The 20,741-nt window shown below is 42.4% G+C and overlaps 1 long non-coding RNA gene across 1 annotated transcript in view; it reads left to right on the top strand.

Moving 5' to 3' along the window:
- LOC141338318 (uncharacterized) overlaps positions 1–17,113 on the top strand; it is a 28,129-nt gene extending 11,016 nt beyond the window's left edge. Inside the window, exon 3 of the long non-coding RNA XR_012355823.1 lies at positions 16,714–17,113. This is a non-coding gene — a long non-coding RNA (uncharacterized lncRNA). The remainder of the gene's footprint in view (positions 1–16,713) is intronic.
- Positions 17,114–20,741: the final 3,628 nt, after the last annotated feature.

The following is a 20,741-nucleotide window of genomic DNA, read 5'->3' as shown; positions in this document are numbered from 1 at the left end:
GCCTGAAGGACGTGTACTTTCACGTCTCGATACTTCCTCGTCACAGACCCTTTCTTCGGTTTGCCTTCGAAGGTCGAGCGTATCAGTACAAGGTTCTCCCATTCGGCCTGTCCCTCTCCCCCCGCGTCTTTACCAAGGTCGCGGAAGCAGCCCTGACCCCTCTTTGGCAGTCGGGGCTTCGCATTCTCAACTATCTCGACGACTGGCTGCTTGTAGCTCACTCGCGAGACCTATTGTGCGAGCAGAGGGAACTGGTGCTTCGGCACCTCAGCCATCTGGGCCTTCAGGTCAACCGAGAGAAGAGCAAACTCTCCCCAGTGCAGAGGATCTCTTTTCTCGGTGTGGAGCTGGACTCGATCAATATGACAGCCCGCCTCACAAACGAGCGTGCGCAGTCAGTGCTGAGATGTCTGGACTTATTCAGACACAAGACAGCGGTCCCTCTCAAGACTTTTCAGAGGCCGCGGTCACGCCGCTGGGCTTGCTTCATATGAGACCGCTTCAGCGCTGGTTACACGATCGAGTTCCAAGACGGGCATTGCACCGTGGCACACTTCGGATTGGCATTTCCCCGCAGTGTCGCCGCCTTTTCAGTCCGTGGTCAGACCCTGTCTTCCTTCGGGCCGGAGTTCCCTTGGGGCAGGTTTCCAGGCATGTCATGGTGTACACCGATGCCTCCACCACGGGTTGAGGTGCTATATGCAACGGGCAAGCAGCCTCGGGCTCCTGGACAGGACCTAAGCTGCAGTGGCACATCAATTGCCTCGAGTTGTTGACTGTGCTTCTGGCCCTTCGTCGCTTCCGATCGATGCTGCGCCAGAAGCACGTGCTTGTTCACACCGACAGCACCACGACTGTGGCGTATATCAATCGCCAGGGCGGCCTTCGCTCACCTCGCCTGTCACAACCCGCCCGCTGTCTGCTCCTCTGGAGTCAAACGTGGCTGAAATCTCTACGTGCCATTCACATTCTGGGGGAACTCAACCGTGCAGCAGATCAGCTCTCACGGCAGTCCACCCACCCTGGAGAATGGCGACTCCACCCCGAGTCAGTCCAGCTGATTTGGAGTCGCTTCGGCCAGGCTCAGATAGATCTGTTTGCCTCCCCCGAAACCTCCCACTGCCAGCTCTTTTTCTCTCTGACCCAGGCTCCCCTCGGCAGAGACGCCCTGGCACACAGCTGGCCTCCGGGGCTCAAGTACGCCTTTCCCCCAGTGAGCCTCCTTGCACAGACCCTGTGCAAGATCCGGGAGGACGAGGAGAAGGTCTTGCTGGTCGCGCCATATTGGCCCACCCGGACCTGGTTTCCAGAACTCATTTCCCTCGCAGCAGCCCCTCCCTGGAAAATCCCCTTCAGGAAAGACCTTCTTTCTCAGGGGATGGGCACGATTTGGTACCCGCGCCCCGACCTGTGGAGCCTTCATGTCTGGCTCCTGGACGGGACGCGTCAGACCTCGCCGGCCTTCCCCAGGCCGTGAGAAACACCATCATTCAGTCCTGAGCCCCCTCTACTAGGCAGGCTTACGCTCTGAGGTGGGGTCTGTTCGTTGACTGGTGCTCCTCTCGAGCTGAGGACCCACAGAGATGCACGATTGCAGTAGTGCTTTCCTTCCTGCAAGAGAAGTTGGAGCGCAGGCTGTCCCCTTCGACTCTCAAAGTCTACATTGCTGCTATCGCAGCGTATCATGATGCAGTGGATGGAACATCCCTGGGTAAGCACCCACTGATCGTGAGGTTCCTTAGAGGTGCCAGGAGACTTAATCCTCCCAGACTGCACCTCATACCCTCTTGGGATCTCTCCGTCGCCCTCCGTGGCCTACGGGACGCCCCATTCGAGCCACTTGCGTCAGTTGAGCTGAAATTTCTGTCTCTTAAGACAGCGCTCCTGACTGCTCTGGCCTCCATCAAGAGGGTAGCGGACCTACAAGCCTATGACCTATGGCGCCTCACTAGCGGACATCTGTAGAGCTGCGGGCTGGGCGACACCCAATACCTTCGCTAGGTTCTACAACCTCCGCGTAGAGGCCGTATCCTCCCATGTCTTAACATAAGACTTAGGCGAGCGGGAGGATAGCTGGTGTCGGCTTGCTGCGCCATTCCCACGTGGATCCGTGCGCTATATCCCAGAATGTTCCCTCCGGTGAACCCTGGGTCCTCCGTGCCCCGCAGTCAGGGCTAGATGCGGAGTAGTCCTTCACTGTGATCCTGCCTGGGTCTCCTTCGCCCCGCAGGTTGTGGCTATACTTTCAATATTCCAGCGGAGGAGACCGCTGTTTCCCTCGTGTATCCCTAAAAAGCTTTATGGATATATTGAATTATCTTCATTTTTCCACATGTCAGAAGCAAAATTCATGTGCTCCGCCCCCCCAACCCATGCTTCAGTACATCTGGCATCCATGGAAAGGCCCCCCTATTGGGCCTCGGGGCGTTGGGAAGGTTACGTAACAGTCTCATCTGCTGACATGTCCGCCTGTCAGCACGTGGGGTTGCGCGTCGTCAGGTCCGTGGCCTGTTCCATAGGGTCTGTTCCCATGTAACGTCGCAGTGAAACGACTGAAGGGGAACGTCTAGGTTACGAAGATAACCCTCGTTCCCTGAAGGAGGGAACGGAGACGTTACATTCCCCTGCCACGACCTGACGTCGCGCTGACGCCGGCTCGATCGGCTCTTCAGCAAAAGCCTAACTGATGGCGCCGCCATCTTATATACCCGTATGTACGGGGGCGTGGCCGGAGCGCACGTCCACTCGCCAATTTTCAATTGGCCTTTTTAATATGGCTCAGAGATGATCGGTCTCTCAAGCGTGATCCCATGTAACGTCTCCATTCCCTCCTTCAGGGAACGAGGGTTACCTTCGTAACCTAGACGTTTTCTTATAGGATGTATAGGTTTTTGGGTACACTAGATCATGACCATATTATTAAATGACCATGTTATTATTCTCCAAATGCAAATGTTCAACTTTTTATAATTATTGAAATAGAGAGTCCAGAGAATTATACTGCAGTGGTTTTATTGATTTTCAGTTAAAAACCTAGGACTAGGTCACAAAGGTATTTTTTTTTTTAAATAATATCAAATTTTTAAAGAAAAGTTGGATTGACATTAGTGTTGCAAGAGGCAAAGTTGTTCCGAATTCCAAAAATTTTGTGATTTTGAAGCATTTTTAACTGTTATAGTTCGATCTCCATGAAACTTTGCATGCTTGTTAAGAGTCATCTGCCACATGTTCTCAACAATTTTTGTTTAATGAACAATTTGATTGACAGCAATAGTTCTTGAGGCAAAGTTGCTTGTTATGAGGAGATCTATCAAATGATATGCATATTGTGTGGATGTGTGATTACAAAGGCAAAAAAACTTGTTAGCGCTAAACTAGTGGCCGATTTCTTTCAAAATTCTTACAGACCTTTAGGGCCATGAGTCGACCACCGAGTTTCATACCGATTGGCCTCAATTAATCTTGTCTAATAGGTGCTCAAAATTCATTGGCTGATCGCGGCTATTTTTTTTTTTTTTTTTTTTTTTGAGATATGCCAATGTCCTCATACACCCGTATGGCACATTGGACAAAGACACTGCATACCAATTTCCAGGTCAATTGGACTAATGCTTGCGTAGTTATAGCTGGAACATTTCCAGGGAACATTTCTGCACTGGTTTGGTTCCAGTCGGGTGAAAAACCTAGGACTAGTTCTCAAAAGTAGTTTTGGACAGATTAAAAAATGGCTGAAGAATTTGCATACCGGAAATGAAATCGGAGATAGTAATTTTGTTTTGATTGAGTCAAGGATTCTAACGATATAAGACAATTGAGTCTTCGACAAATGGTCTAAAACTTATGCGAGGTTTCGTGTTTTGCTCAATGGAGTTTCACATATAGACATATTAGGGTGAGTCTTTGTCAGGTTATTCCCAAATTGAGCTCTATCATTTGGCCAAGTTTCTTGGCCTAATGGTTTGGTCGGCATGAACAGTTTTACGGCAGATGAAAAATAATTTTAAAAAATCGTAAGTGTTTTTATAGGGTTTCAGCACTACATGCTCGAACTCCTAACAATCTCAAGCTTCTAAAGCTCCTCCTACTCTTACTGCATTTCTGCTTTTTTGACTTACCATTGTTTATGCTTTATTTAAATAGTTTATTACCATATCTGTCAGGATCCTAAGACTTTTAGTGTCTGCTCAATTGTTCATTACATAGCTGACCCATTTTTATCCTTAGTGTCTAGCAGTAATTTGAGGAAAAATCCACTGCCGTGTCCTGAGCTTGAAATAATGATTGATCAGAGGGAAATCCCTGTAACCAGGACCATGACTGAAATCCACAGGCTTTCTGTTGGTATCCCAGTTACTCATAAACCTAATAGCTTTTATAGTTGTAGCTGTTATAGTCAATGTGGCTTGTTTAGTGTAAATGTAGGATATGAAGTTAGCACAAGAAGCTGGTGAACATTAGGCTGAGTTTCCCAATTTTATAATATTTTAAATATATACAAATTGTTAAAAAAATATATACTGGAATGATAACTGGTGTAGTATGTATGTATATATATATATATATATATATATATATATATATATATATATATATATATTATATATATGACTTTAGAGAGAGAATGTAAGTGTACAAGGAGAACAACACAACAGAGGTTCTAAGACAGAGCCTTGGGTCACACCATATTTCACTTATGTTATGTTTGACATTTCTTTATATACACTCTTAAAAATAAAGCTGCTTTAAAAGGTTCTTCACAGCAATGCCATAGAAAAAACATTTTTGGTTCCACAAAGAACCATTCAGTAGAAGATTCTTTAAAGAACCATCTCTTTCTTACCCTTTTCTTTTATTTTTCCCCACAAAGAACCTTTTGTGAAACAGATGTTAAAGGTTCTTTATGGACAAAAAAGGTTCTTCTATGGCATCGTGAAGCACCTTTATTTGTGTACTTGAAGTTGGAACAAAGTGGTATGATGTAATCCAGGCTAGTTTCTATCTATAGCAATGGCAACATAATTCTCCAGACTGTCCGTGAGAACGTCACAGTCATTAGAGTCTGATTCATCAATGATTGTCATTTATTACTCTGACAACTTTTGCTCTGTGGTTTCCTCATAAGCAGTTTAAAAAGTGTCAGTTGGAAAGTTTTTGGCAAATGTCCTAATCATATGGATTTGATAATAATGACAATGGGTTTTAAAACTTCAGAAATACCTTTCTACAATCTTAGAAATAAAGGTGCACCACAAATGCGTCCAAATGGTTCAGTAAAGAACTTTTAAGGTTCTTTGTGGTGAAAGAAGGTTCTTCAGATTATAAAAAGGTAAGAAAGAGATGGTTCTGGGAACCAAAAATGGTTCTTCTATGGCATCGCTGTGAAGAAGCACCTTTATTTTTAAGAGTGTATAGCTTTGTGTGTAGTTTAGCACATTCTGTCCTATAATAGTGAAGGTGTGTCCAAATCAAAGTTGAAAATGCAAATCCTCAGTTTTGTTGTGGAAGTTTTTGAACTTCCTTATTTAGAACTAAAATATCCTTAAAAAACTATTATGAAACTCTCAGTGACCTCTGAAGGAAAAGTGCTCAAGAACATTGAAAGCTGCCATTCTTTGATCAAATGATTGGTGTGTTGTGAAAAACAGGTCACATGTCTGATTTTATAGGGTTGAAAAACAGTAATATGCAAATGCTACTAATATACATAGTTTTGAATAGCAAATAGACAAAGGAATAGACAAAATGTTACAAAGACCAAGTCATTGCTTTGCAAGTCACAATAAGTCTTGAGCCTTTACATTTAAGTCCCAAGTCTTCAAATTTGGGACTTGAGTCCGAGTCAAGTCTCGAGACATGCGACTTAAGTCCACAAATCTGCTGAATAAAAAGTAAATTAAAATAATTTAAATCTCTGAATCATTTAACAATGAAACATGGGACTTAAAATAAATTATTCATGCACTTCGGCCTATACTTGATTCATTCCTCAATAATAGACTATTAATGACTTTAAATTTACTGTAATTAATATAGAAACACTAATTTGGTCAAACATCACTAATGACTTCCATTACCAAAAGAAGTTTATTTTATTAAGTATACTTAACTAAATTTCGAGTATATTTTTATGTAGTATCAGTGTACTAGCAGTATACTTTTAAGTGTACTATTTCAATACTCCTTGGGACTAAATTGGCCCACTTTCTAGTATATAAAAGTATACTTTTAAGTATAACAGTGGTAAACTTTGAATGCGCAACTAGTTTACATCTACAGTATGTTTTCAGTTTGTACTGCAAGTATACTAAAAGTGAACCTATAGGTATACTGATAATTTACTAATTAAATACTTTTTTATGCATTTCTAAATGACAATTGTGTTAGATTACATGTGGAAGCATCTGTTGTTTCGATTTTTTCTTCACTTGTGTTTTGTAAATTCTGTAGCTCAAATATACTTAGACTACATATAAATGTCATTTTAAGTATATTTCTGAGAAATATATAAAGCACATTCCTGAGAAGTACATAAAAAGTAAACTGAAAGTAAATTGAACTATTTTGAGTTTAAAATAAGTATACTAATAGCACACTTGAATAAACCTCTTTTTCATAAGGGCTGTTTAGGACTTAAAGTTAGCTTAGCTTGAAGTTGAGGACTTGCAACTAGTCTTGGACTAGTTATATTAAAGTTAAAGCAATAACTGGGTCCCACTTTTGTCAAAAACTGTATTTAACTGTATTTAGTTGTATTTTCATGGAAATGAATTTAATTCAAAACTCTATTTAGGAGCAAACAGTTTAAAAAACACTATAGTATACTCTAAAATAATAACATGTACTCGGATGCTAACCACATTAGGAGCTTAAATATGTTTTGTGGTAAACGTGACAAAAATATGCCACTAACAAGTGTCTGTGATACTGGACAAACCCTCAACTTTGACATTTGCTAGATAAACTCTTTAAGGTTGCAACAATGTGTAATAATTATGGTGATCATAAATGGGCTGGTCTGATGTTTTACTGGTGTCATAACTGATACCAGTGAAATGATGTTAGTGTGTGTCTCTTTATATCAGTGTGTCCATGTGTCTCTCTGTGTCTCGTTTTCCCTGTTTGTCACTGATTATATTTAACCTAAAGGCCACATGAAGCTACTGTCAGGCAAATAAATACATTTATCTCCTCTTATAATGTGGTGCGTTATGTCTGTTTCTCATTAACAGAACTGTTATTTGAATTTCCTCTTTTTACAAAATGGATTGTTTTTGTCAAAGTACTGAAAGTTGATAAGAGTTGATTCATTGATCAGTTGATCATATAGACAAATATTTTTTATGGTGCATAACTCAAAAGACAACAAGTTATTCAGACTTAAATATAAGTAAATGATGACTGTACACCCTTACGAAAAATATGTTTATTTTATATTTATTAGTATACTTCTTTTAAACTAAAAAGTAGGAAAGTATGCTTTCAGTCTACTTTTTACGAACTTATCAGAAGTGTGCTTTATATACTTAAAATTACTTATACTTAAAGTGTTCATAAAGTCTAAATATATTTGTGCTCTGAGAATCTGTTTTCATTGTTATACGCTGGGGAGCTATTAAACATCTTTTGTACAAAATTGACAAAACACAAGTGAAGAAGAAACCGAAACACCAGATGCTTCCACATGTAATCCCTTACGAAAAAGAAGTTTATTCAAGTGTGCTATTAGTATACTTCTTTTAAACTAAAAACAGCAAAGTATATTTTCAGTCTACTTCACAGAAATGTGCTTTATATAATTCCCAGAAATATACTTAAAATGACATTTAAGTATACTTATATCTCAAAGAGTATTAAGAGTATACTACTAGTACACTGATATTTGTATACTTACTACATGAAGTATACTTAAAATATATGCTTGAACTTTGCTCATGTATACTTAATAAAATAAACCTGAAGTATACTTCTTTTTAGTAAGGGGTTGTTTATTTTTTTTTTATGAAACTTGCTCACATTCAAGTGTTTATAAAAATTAAGAATGCATGAAGAATAAAATGAATAGAATAAAATGTTTTTGTTTACATGCAGATTTATTTATCTAATGAAATAGTAGTATACTTAAAGTATGATGTAAAGAAAACTTATGAGTATACTTGCAGTATTTTATATTGCAGTATTGAAATAGTACACTTAAAAGTATACTACTAGTACACTGAAATTTGTATACTTACTACATAAAGTATACTTAAAAATATACTTGGACTTTACTTAAGCATACTTAATAAATTAAACTTGAAGTATACTTCTTTTTACCATTTAGTACCTAAATAGGGACATAGTAATATACTTAAAGTATGGTGTAAAGAAAACTTACGAGTATACTTGCAGTATAAAACTACTAAACTAGTAGTTTACTGAGACTGCGCTTCAAAGTATTGTATTAGTAAACTATCAGTATACCTATAAGTTCACTTTTAGTATACTTGCAGTACAAACTGAAAACAGAGATGTATACTAGTTGTGTACTCAAAGTTTACGACTGTTATACTTAGAGTATACTTTTATTTAGTCCCAAGGAGAAATAGTACACTTAAAAGTATACTACTAGTACACTGATATTTGTAAACTTTTTACATGAAGTATACTTAAAAATATACTTGAACTTTACTTAGGTATTCTCAATAAAATAAACTTGAAGTATACTTCTTTTTGGTAAGGGTGGTCATTTTTGAGAGTCAAAGTAAAAATAGACGAGTTTTGTATGAGTGCATACTTTCAAGTGTGAGTCAACCCAGTCCACTATCCCAATAAGTCACTAACCTGTCATGAAAACTGTTGCTCTGAGCAACGCTCTCGTATTTTATTCATGCACATCGATTTTTCCATTGACTTACTATTGACTTCCCTCCTACTTTTGATAAGATTTGAGTAATAGAGAAGTCCTTTGGACCTGTCAGTCTTATCGTTGCCCACTGAAGACGACACACCCTACGAATGGGGAATGGTCTGAGTGGACTTCTGTGAGCAGGTCTCATGACGAAAAGTGTGAAGTTCAGGTTGTGATGCTTTGATGTTACACAATCAATCCTCCAACCACAGTATACACACTGTTCAAATGAAACTTTTATAGACCATAATAAATTATTATTATATGGCCATATAATGCCATCATGATACTTATATATAGATTCACAAAGCGAGGTTGAAAGGGGTCAAAGGAAACATTTGAGATCATAGATTTCTAACTACAGAAAGAATTCCATGCAATATAATGTTGTCGAACATATTTTATATTTGGCTGAAGTTTTTACATTACATTTATTGAAAAACAGTAACGTGAAAAACTACAGTATCATGTATTTATTACGCATTTATAAACTAACTAAATGTCATCATACAGTTATTGATAAGGTAATGGCCATCATCAATCCAAGAAACAACTGATCTAAAAGTATCATAACTGTATTATCTGACTGTGTTTGGGTGAACGATGGTTAATGTTTAAACTCTGATCTAGCACAGTCTTTCAGTCCAGTGCTAAAAAATCCCGGGGAAGCCCTGAGACTAATTTTAGAAAACCTAAACCAAACAAAAACTAAAATTTTTGTCTTGTCAACTTACTGAAAAAAAAAAATGTAAGCATTAAAGCTAATAAATGGCAATAAATAAAGACTAAAACTAAAACTCAAGCTAAAACAAAAATTATGTAAAAAGTAATTTAAAAAACAAATAAAATGACACGCACATAACATTGCTTACAAATAAACTAAAATGAAAATATAAAATAAAAGTTAATTCAATAATATTACTAAAATGACAACCGAAAACTACAAAACTATAAAATAAAACTACTATTCAACTATAATATAATAGACATAATTTTATAACAAAACTATAAAACTGTCATTTGATAAACACTGCCGCTCAAATGTTTGGGATCAGAAATATTTTTATTGTTTTAAACAACAGGCTAATCATGCTAGCAACAGGCTAATCATGTTAAAAACATGTTAGAAACAGGCTAATCACGATAGCAACATGTTAGAAATAAGCTAATCATGCTAACAACAGGATAATCATGTTAGTAACATGTTAATTTGTTAATCATGCTAACAACAGACTACTAATGCTAACATCATGCTAGCGACATTCTAATCATTATAGCAACATGCTAGAAACAGGCTAATCATGCTAGCAACAGGCTAATCATGTTAGAAACATGCCAGAAACAGGCTAATCATGATAGTAACATGCTAGAAATAAGCTAATCATGCTAGCAACAAGCTAATGACGTGCTAATCATGCTAGAAACATGCTAACTTGTTAATCATGCTAACAACAGACTACTAATGTTAACATCATGCTAGCGACATTCTAAACATGCTAGTAACTTGCTAATCATGCTAACAATAGGCTACTAATCCTAACATCATGTAAGCGACATTCTAATCTTGCTAGCAACATGCTAGAAACAGGTTAATCATGTTAGAAACATGGTAGAAAAATGCTAACAAAATGCTAATCATTCTAGTAACATACTAACAACATGCTATTTATGCTAGAAACATGCTAATCAGACTAGAAACATGTCATCAACATTTTAATCATGCTAGTAACTTGCTAATCATGCTAGTTACACACTAGCTACATGCTAGAAACATGTTAACAACATGTTGATGCTAACAACATGCTATCAACATGCAAGCAACATGCTATTGACATGTTAATCATGTTACAAACATGCTAACAACATGTCAATCATACTAGCAACATGCTAGTAACAGACTAATCATGCTAGAAACATGCTAATTAGGCTAGAAACATGTTAACAACATGCCAATCGTGATATCCCTGCTGAAAAAACCAGCATATGCTGGTTCCCTTCCGGAGGGAACTCTACGCTGCGTCCTGGTGGACACTTTGGGAACTGCCTTCAGCATGACCGGTTCTGAAACAAGCTATAGAACAACGACAGTGAACTTGACACTGTCCGGCGCCAGCCTATGACATCATCAGCAGGTGCCTGCTTAGTATAAAAGCAGGTGCCTGAGAGCACAACACCATCTTTTTGTCTTCAGAGTCCTCTGTTCTAAACGAGTGAGTACAGCGATGCCTAGAGTGAAACTGTTTAGGAAGTGTGCGGATCCGTGTCAGAGAAATCTGACACCTGATGATGCACACGACCTCTGTTTGGTGTGTTTAGGTGTAAGAGCACGCGCGCTCTGCTCTAGAAAGAGCGGAGCGCGTTCATTGTGAGAGTTTCACTTTAAGAAACTCCGTTCTCGTCTGGCCCCTTTTCTCAAGGGAATCGGGCCATCCATCTGCCCCACGCGGCTCCGGTCCCGCGGCAGCTGAGGCTGCCCGGCGGCTGAGATCGCGGGGATCACAGGTGGAGCTGGCTGACGAGTTTGAGAGAGCGTTTAATCTCTCGCGCACGTCAGCCGGAGACGAGAATGCGCTGCTAGCGGAGGCTGTGTTGTCTCTAAATAAACACATCCTCCGGTCCTGCAGCGAGTGCTCTTTTGGCTTCAAGCCAGGGCGAGCAGGAGGTTGAGATGGAACAAGATGAGCTCTTTTTGAGCCCATGCAGCCTCCTTGCCCCGCATATGAAGAGTTGATGTCTGTTATGGACCGCGCGGCTACCCCTTCTGTGGAAGCCCGCCAGGGAAAAGGCCGCCCTAGGCAGACTAGATGAGCGGCTTCTTCCCGGCCATGACAAAGCCAACTCCTGTGAGCCTCCCATTCCTTCCTGATCTGCATAAGAGATCGAGAGGGAATGGGACAGGCCATATTCAGCCCGCATTCACAGGCATCAGCATGTGAATCATGCTGATGTCGAGGGAATGCATGGGCGCGGATATGTGACGATGCCTCTCACTGAGCAGACGTTTGCGAACTATCTCTCAGAGCGAGGGACATCGACCCTGAAGGCTCCAAAGGCACATATGCGGCAGTGGGTCAGGCCGGTGCTCCTCTGCACACGATGGTAGTGTTGCAGAGGCGTACCAGGCTGATCTGCTGAAAGATCTGGACCGAGCCCCGGGGCTTTGCATCCCTCGCCGGTCCACGCCTCCACCTGAACACCGGGGGAAACCAGGCCCGTCCTGGTCCAAGGGCCAGAGACGAGGCCAGGTCGCCAGTGTGGGGCTACCTGCCCCTCCTTTTTCCCCTCACCAAAGACTCTGGGGCTGGGCCAATGATGAGATTGAGGCTCAATCTGTTGGCCCGGTATGTGAACAGTAAAGACACTTTAATAAAATATTCAAGTGTGTATGTGTATGTTTTCTTTTGTCTACCAGCTCCGCTTGGGTGATTGCTATTGCAGTTTACGAGCTCCTCTTGAGTTCTACTGCCACCAAGTGCCGAGTGTAGCCAGGTCTCCCCTCGTTTTATAAAAGAAAACAGTGTGTAGAGACCTCCACTCGTAGAAATCCCCTCGTGGGTTAAGCGTTGTCAGGTTTTGAAACCTCCGCTAGAGTGAGCTTGGTATAGACATGATCCAACATACATATACATGCGAGAATATGTAAAAAAAAAAAAAAAAAACCTCTTGAGCGTTGTCAAGCTGCTTCAAGCGAGAAATCGCTCTGCTGAAGCCTCCGCTCACTCAAACCCTGCTAAGAGTAATACTCTTCTTGCATGAGTGTAGTCAGGTACCTTCCCTGTGTATTTTCATATACACATATGTGAGACCTCCACTCCTAGGAGTTTGTGTACTAGGGTGAATAGAGCGTCGTCAAGGCTCCCTCTCTGAGAGAGAGATGTTTTACTGAAGCCTCCGCTCTCTTTAAAAAGCCCCGCTTTGAAGTAGAAATCTTATATATTTGGCTGTCAGGCCCCATTCTGGGCCTCGCTAAATTACCTTCTGGCATTGTGACCCAATGCGCCAGAATTGAGTGTAGCAGGCCTAGGAGGCCACCTCTCTGTGAAGTCCTCTGTAAAAAGAGACATATAAAGATAATACTTCTTAGCGCTGAATGTAGCCAGGTCATTCTTAGACCTCCATTCATGAGAGCTTTTTACTGGGTCGAGTGTTGCTAGGCTCCCTCTATGTGAGGTGTTTCTGTTAAGCCTCCACTTCCCAGAAATACAGGCCGGGAAAACACAAGGTTAAGGCAGCTTGTGAATTCTTTTCGTGGACCTGTCACTACAAGCGTTGAGTGTAGTAAGGCCTCCCTTCCTTGAGAGGGCGTGTATACCAAGGCCTCCACTCGATAGAGCTTCCTCAGTTGAGCGTCGTCAGGCTTGTTACGTTCGAGAGAGCTTGTAACCATTAAAGCCTCCCTCACTGAAAGCTCCGCTTCCGGGTTCTGCTATCGCCCGGGAATAATACAGGTGTCTTCCTCGCGAAATGCTTAGAGCACCTTCTCAAAACCACGTTAGTGGTGTCTGCTCACACAATGGTTTTGAGCATTCCCTAAAATCCACACGAGTGGTAAGTGCACTACAAAAATAGCCACTTTACTAAAATCCATATTTATGGTAAGGATCCCTCCCGTAAAGGCAGGGTCCTTCTTCAAATCCCTCACGGGTTGGACCACGCAGGATAATCCTCCGTGCCCATTCTTCGAGTTGGTTCCAAAACCTTTAAGTTTTTTCAACTCCTTTGATAAGCACAGTGTAATAGGTCTCCCCTCTGTCACAGCCAACAGTACTGAGACCTTCACTCTCACAGTTATAGCAGCTAGCAGGCCCATGAGTGCCTCGCTGACTATTTTTTGGGGGAAGTGCAGTCTTCCACTCACCAAAAACTAGTGTTGTAGGCTTCTCTCCCTGGAGATGTAGTCTCGGAGCCTCCACTACACAGAGCTAGATGATAAATGAGAATTTTTCATTATTGGCGCTGACTGTGAGTATCTGCCTTTTCTTGAGCGTCGAGTGTAGTCAGGCCTCCCCTCGCCTAGAGCGTTTTCCTGAGGCCTCCACTCTGAAGAGTTTCCCTAGGGAGAGCGTCGTAGGCCTCCTCTCGTTTTAGAGAGTCTTTCTGCTGAAGCCTCCCCTCTCCAGAAGCTCCGCTTTCAGGCTCTGCTATCGCCTAGAGACTGCAAATCTGGTGATCCTCGCTATGCTCAGGGCACCCATTCAAAACCACATTTGTGGTGTTTGCTCACGCAAGTCTTTGAGCACTCGCTAAAATCCACGTGAGTGGTAAGTGCACTACTTAGGCACTTTACTAAAATCCATACTTATGGTAAGGTTCCTCCCGTAAAGGCAGGTTCCTTTCTGAAATCCTATACGGTATGGACCACGCAGGGCATTCCTCCGTGTCCATCTTCTGAGTTGGTTTTTTCAAAAAACCTTTTAGTTTTCCAACTCCAATCCAGATAGCACTGCTAGCAGGATTGAGTGTCGACACCTTTCAGGCCTCCACTCTCCAGAAGAGCTCCAAAACGAAGGTAATTCTGTCGCACAGGCTAGTCAGCCTCGCGGATGACCTTCAGGATTAGAGTGTAGATAGGTCATAAGACCTCCACTCTCAGAGTTCTTCTTTGCTAAGCACGGAGGTGTGTTAGGCTCCCTCCTTGAAAGCCTCCACTCTCCAGACTCCACTCAGGTAGTACTGTCGCATTGGCTATTCAGCCTCGATGAACACCTGCAGTGTTGAAGTGTAGTAGGTCTTGGGACCTCCACTCTTAGAGTCCTTCTGCTGCTCGCAGAACATTGCCAGCCTCACTCAGAGTCCTTCGTTGCCTCCAGAGATTCACTAGAAATAGGCGGTCCGACTGCACAGGCTATTCAGCCTCGCGGACCACCTCTGGTGTTGGGTGTAGATAGGTCACGGACCTCCATCCTTAGAGTCGTCCTCTGCTGGGTGCAGAGTGGTACCAGGCTTCTTTCTTACCAAAGCCGCCACTTTGCAAAAACTCCACTCAGGTAGTTCCGCTGCACAGGCTATTCAGCCTCGCTGACTACCCTCAGTGTTGAAAGTGGAGTGGGTCACTAGACCCTCACTTTTAGAGTTTTCCTTTGCAAGACGCAGAGTGTTTTTCTGGCTTCCTTTGAAGCAGTCACTCCTCTGAACTCCCTGCAGGTAGTTCTGCTGCACAGGCTATTCAGCCTCACTGACTACCCCCAGGTTTTGAGTGTAGAGGCGCCACGGCACCTCCATTCTTAGAGTTGCACCCTGGAAGGCACAGAGTGTTGCCAGGCTTCCTTTCGGCGAAGCCTCCACTCCTCGGGAAATCTCCACTCAGACAGGCCTGCTGCACAGGCTATTCAGCCTCACAGGCCATCGTCAGTGTCAAGTGTAGTTAGGTCATGAGACCTCCACTCTGTAGATTCCCTCTGAGCAGAAGCTCCACTCGGGTAGTTCGGGTTGCATAGGCTATGCAGCCTCACTGAATACCCCCAGTGTCGAGTATAGGCTTTTTCCCTTCTAGGCGTGAGTGTAGCCAGGTCTCCCCTCACGGCAGGGTTATTTGAGACCTCCACTCCTAAGAGCTAGTGGATGGAATGTTGTCAGGTTTCCTCTCTTTTTAGAGAGTCTTTTATGAAGCCTCCATTCTCCAGAAGCTCCGCTTCCCCATTTATACCTGTTAGCACTGAATGTTGTCAGGTCCCTAGAGCAGACATTCGCTCTGCTGAGACCTCCATTCCCTAAACTCTGCCCCTTATGGTCAGGGCGTTTATGAGCTCCTTCACTTAGAGAGCTAAGTGTAGTAGGCTTCCTCTAGGCCTCCACGCTTGAGAGTTGCGTGCACAGGTAGCCGAGCTAGCCGTGGCAGGTCACTGGGCCCCAGCGACTCTCGCTGAAGCAGGGGTGATTTTCCTTCTTGACTCCTCATTCAGTCAGTTTGATCACTTATCCCTCGGCATGGCGGTGTTGGTATAAACGTTCCCAAAGTGTCCACCAGGATGCAGCGTAGAGTTCCCTCCGGAAGGGAACGTCTAGGTTACGTATGTAACCCCTGTTCCCTGAGGACAGGGAACGAGACGCTGCGTCTCGTTGCCATGCCTCGGGCCCTGCTCAGACCTCCGTCCGACAAAAAGATGGTGTTGTGCTCTCAGGCACCTGCTTTTATACTAAGCAGGCACCTGCTGATGATGTCATAGGCTGGCGCCGGACAGTGTCAAGTTCACTGTCGTTGTTCTATAGCTTGTTTCAGAACCGGTCATGCTGAAGGCAGTTCCCAAAGTGTCCACCAGGACGCAGCGTCTCGTTCCCTGTCCTCAGGGAACAGGGGTTACATACGTAACCTAGACGTTTTTTCAGCAGGGATAATCATGTTAATAACATGTTAATCAGACTAGAAACGTTAATAACATTTTAATCATGCTAGTAACTTGCTAATCATGCTAGTAGTGCTAACACCATGCTAGCGGCATTCTAATCATGCTAGCTACACACTAGAAACATGTTAACAACTTGTTGATGCTAACAACATGCTATCAACATTCAAGCGACATGCTATTGCCATGTTAATCATGTTACAAACATGCTAGCAACATGCTAGTAACTTGTTAATCATGCTAGCTACATGCTAGTAACATGTTAAATTAGTTAGAAACATGCTAGTAACATGCTAAAACATGTTTTATGCCTTGATGAGCAAAAAAGTCTCCATTGAAAAGCATTACTGATCTTACATCTGACTGATCCCCAGTGTATTCTTAAATACTGTACTATATAAAAATACTAAAATGCCGCCATAACAGTTCATTGTTTTTTTTTTTTTTTTTTTTTTTTTTTTTTTTTCAATATGAACTTGAAAGGTTGTGCTGAGAGGAATGAGGAATGCAAGAGGAAACTCCTACAAAAGAAATGAAGATATTCCATGGAGTGACCCTGGGAACTGAGCCAACCATACAGTAAATGAACAGCTGGACCCAAGGCGAGGATAATCAAGGTGTGTGGGGTCACAGGGGTGAGCTGTTATTCAGCCTCGCCAATGGATTTATATTTAAAACATGATTTAATTTTAGCCAGTGGGTGTGTGATGAAGTTTCCTTCAAATCCTGTCCACATGATCCAACTTAAAGACTCTGTGAAATGGTTTAATAAATGCTTAATGCAGGAAGTTGTTGCTTGACATATAAAAGGGTTGTATTAATGGGAGGGAGTAATTACATTTCGGAAAGACTTCACCCACCACAAACAAATAAAACAAATCTGATTGGCTGATGGTCTGAAGCTACAGTCTACTGTAGATGATTTACTGGAGATTCTGAAGGCTCACACTTTTCTCCTAAATGACGAGGAATACATTTTATAAAATGTTACCAGTTTCTGACAAAGTATGCAAATGGACAGAGTAAGAAGTGGAATGCATTTGAAAATACACATATACATAAATGATGATATTTAAGTTGGCTTGAGAAAGCCAACTTACTGAAATGCTATTTAAATTTACAGGTATTATTATTACTATTCCTCCTAGAGCTTTAACTCTACAAACTCCAAACTCAGGCCAGATCTTCAGACTGATCTGACTCCAGTTGCTGGATCTTTTCTAACTGATCGGACTTACGGTTTTCCTAAAAATGACAATTAAAACTGGAAAAAATCCCATGGACTTACATTGACAGAATGTTCAAATGATCAACACTATTCAACTATCCAACCCTAGCAACTAGAATCATATTAGTGACATGCTAATCAGGCTAGAAACATGTTAACATTGCTAATCATGCTAACAACAGGCTTCTAATGCTAACATCATGCTAACGTCATTCTAATCATGCTAGTAACATGCTATAACTTGCTAACCCTGCTGAAAAAAACAGCATTTGCTGGTTAGGTAGGTTTTGGTGCTGGGATGCTGGTTTTAGCTGGTTTATGCTGGTCCTTTGCTGGTTTATGCTGGTTTATGCTGATCCTTTGCTGGTTTATGCTGGTCCTTGACCAGCAAAAACGAGCAAAGGACCAGCATTAACCAGCTGAGGACCAGCATAAACCAGCAAAGGACCAACATTAACCAGCTGAGGACCAGCATACACCAGCAAAGGACCAACATTAACCATCTGAGGACCAGCATACACCAGCAAAGGACCAGCATTAACCAGCAAAGGACCAGCATTAACCAGCAAAGGACCAGCATACACCAGCAAAGGACCAGCATAAACCAGCAAAGGACCAACATTAACCAGCTGAGGACCAGCATACACCAGCAAAGGACCAGCATTAAACAGCAAAGGACCAGCATTAACCAGCTGAGGACCAGCATACACCAGCAAAGGACCAGCATAAACCAGCAAAGGACCAGCATTAACCAGCAAAGGACCAACATTAACCAGCTGAGGACCAGCATACACCAGCAAAGGACCAGCATAAACCAGCAAAGGACCAGCATTAACCAGCAAAGGACCAACATTAACCAGCTGAGGACCAGCATACACCAGCAAAGGACCAGCATCCCAGCATCCCAGCACCAAAACCTACCTAACCAGCATATGCTGTTTTTTCAGCAGGAAATGATGTTAGAAACAGGCTATTAACATGTTAACAACATGCTAATCATGGTGGTAACTTGCAAACCAAACTTTTTTAGCTAGTTCTCTTAAAGTTCTTCTTGACTGCTTTAATGCAGCCGTCAACTTAAACTCCACATTTTCAAAACAGTAAACACAGAGGCCTAAACAGCGGCACTCATGGTCAGAATGACACATTTTGTTTGCAAAAGGCTCTAACCATGCCAAAACATTTAAAATATGCAACAAAAACAAATTTTACCTTCAAACAACACATCTTGCAAACAAGTACCTGTATATGAGCTCTTTCAGTCAATCATTACACAATGGACAACAAAACACAGAACACAGTGTGAATCAGTGCACCATTGCTTGTCATTGTAGCCTAATGCCAGTGTCGTTTGTTGTCTTTCTGTACAGGCTGTGTCAAATGTTTACCTTTTTGCAAAGAATTGGATGCAGAATAAGAAATGCTTTGATGCATTTTGATTTCATGACATTCATTTTTTTTCAGACCATGTCTGAAAGCTGAAATACTGTAAATATTACAGAGAATACATGTAAACCAAAATACGGCAAAATCTATTGGAGTATAAGAAATTAATTAAATAAAAATAAAATCTATTACAGTAAAGTATAACAATCTTTTAGAGTATAAGACATAGCCACTATTGATACTTAATCAAGTCTCTTCTGTCTTGACGATGGGGCCACATGGCCTCATCCACATTATATGCAATATCCTCGTATTGGACCCAAGGAAAAATCTTCTTGCATGCCTTATCCAACCTTGACATTCCTCTGCACCTATTTATTGAGCAGAAGAACACCTCTATTACATAAACTGACGGAGCGGGGTCAGCGGATGCTGAGGCACATAGTGCAAAGAGGTCGCCAACTTTCTGTCACTACAGACCTCCAAACTTCATGTGGCCTTCAGATTAGCTCAAGAACAGTGCACAAAGAGCTTCATGGAATGGGTTTCCATGGTCAAGCAGCTGCATCCAAGAAATACATAACCAAGGAGCAATGCAAAGCGTTGGATGCAGTGGTCCAAAGCACACCGCCACTGGACTCTAGAGCAATATCCTCTCTTGCAATGCACCCAGGGAAAAATCTTCTTGCATGCCTTATCCAACCTTGACATTCCTCTGCACCTATTTATTGAGCAGAAGAACACCTCTATGGGATTCGAAAATGGGGAATATGCTGGGAGGAACAGCATCATTATACGAGGGTGTACCCCAAACCACTCATTGACAAGACGGTGGTGGAACGCCACCTTGTCCCAGATAATGACGAACGAGTGGCATGCCAGGCCTCAACAGCCATCTCTCCTCGGTGGGATCAGCCTCTCATGAAGTGCATGAGGTTCAGTGTTGTATAGGCAAATAGCCGGGATATGGCATAGGACACCATCATTGGAGATGGCTGCACACATGGTTATGTTGGCACCCCTCTGTCCTGGAACTGTGATAGTGGCCCTGTACCCAATGAGGTTCCATCCACGTCTCCTCACTTTGCTGAGTTTGAAGCCGGCTTCATCAACATACACTATGTGGCCAAATGTATTCGCTCACCCATCCGAATAATCAGAATTAGGTGTTTCAATCACTTCCATGGCCACAGGTGAATAAAATCAAGCACCTAGGCATGCAGACTGTTTTTACAAACATTTGTGGAAGAATGGGTCGCTTCCAGGAGCTCAGTGAATTCCAGCGTGGAACTGTGATAGGATGCCATCTGTGCAACAAGTCCAGTCCTGAAATTTCCTCACTCCTAAATATTCCACAGTCAACTGTCAGCTGTATTATAAGGACATGGAAGCATTTGGGAATGACAGCAACTCAGCCCCGAAGTGGTAGGCCACGTAAACTGATGGAGCGGGGTCAGTGGATGTTGAGGCGCATAGTGCGAAGAGGTCACCAACTTTCTGCAGAGTCAATCGCTACAGACCTCCAAACTTCATGTGGGCTTCAGATTAGCTCAAGAACAGTGCGCAGAGAGCTTCATGGAATGGGTTTCCATGGCTGAGCAGCTGCATCCAAGCCAAGTGCAATGCAAAGCATTGGATGCAGTGGTCTAAAGCAGCGGTTCCCAATTCCAGTCCTCGCGCCCCACCGCTCTGCACATTTTGCATGTCTCTCTTAGTTAACACACCTGATTCAGATAACCAGCTCATTAGAAGTGAGGTCCATGCAGGAACTGCGATCCGATTGACATGGTCCCTGCAAAGTGTTCATTGCTCCCTGCTCCCTAAGCGGGGGAAATCTGTTTACTATACTTCGAAACATTCATTCATATATTTGCGCTACGTCACCGCATGTAGCATC

Source organism: Garra rufa, chromosome 7 (assembly GCF_049309525.1).
Source record: "Garra rufa chromosome 7, GarRuf1.0, whole genome shotgun sequence".
In the NCBI taxonomy this organism is placed as follows: domain Eukaryota; kingdom Metazoa; phylum Chordata; class Actinopteri; order Cypriniformes; family Cyprinidae; genus Garra; species Garra rufa.
This window is presented reverse-complemented; position numbering and strand designations above follow the sequence as displayed.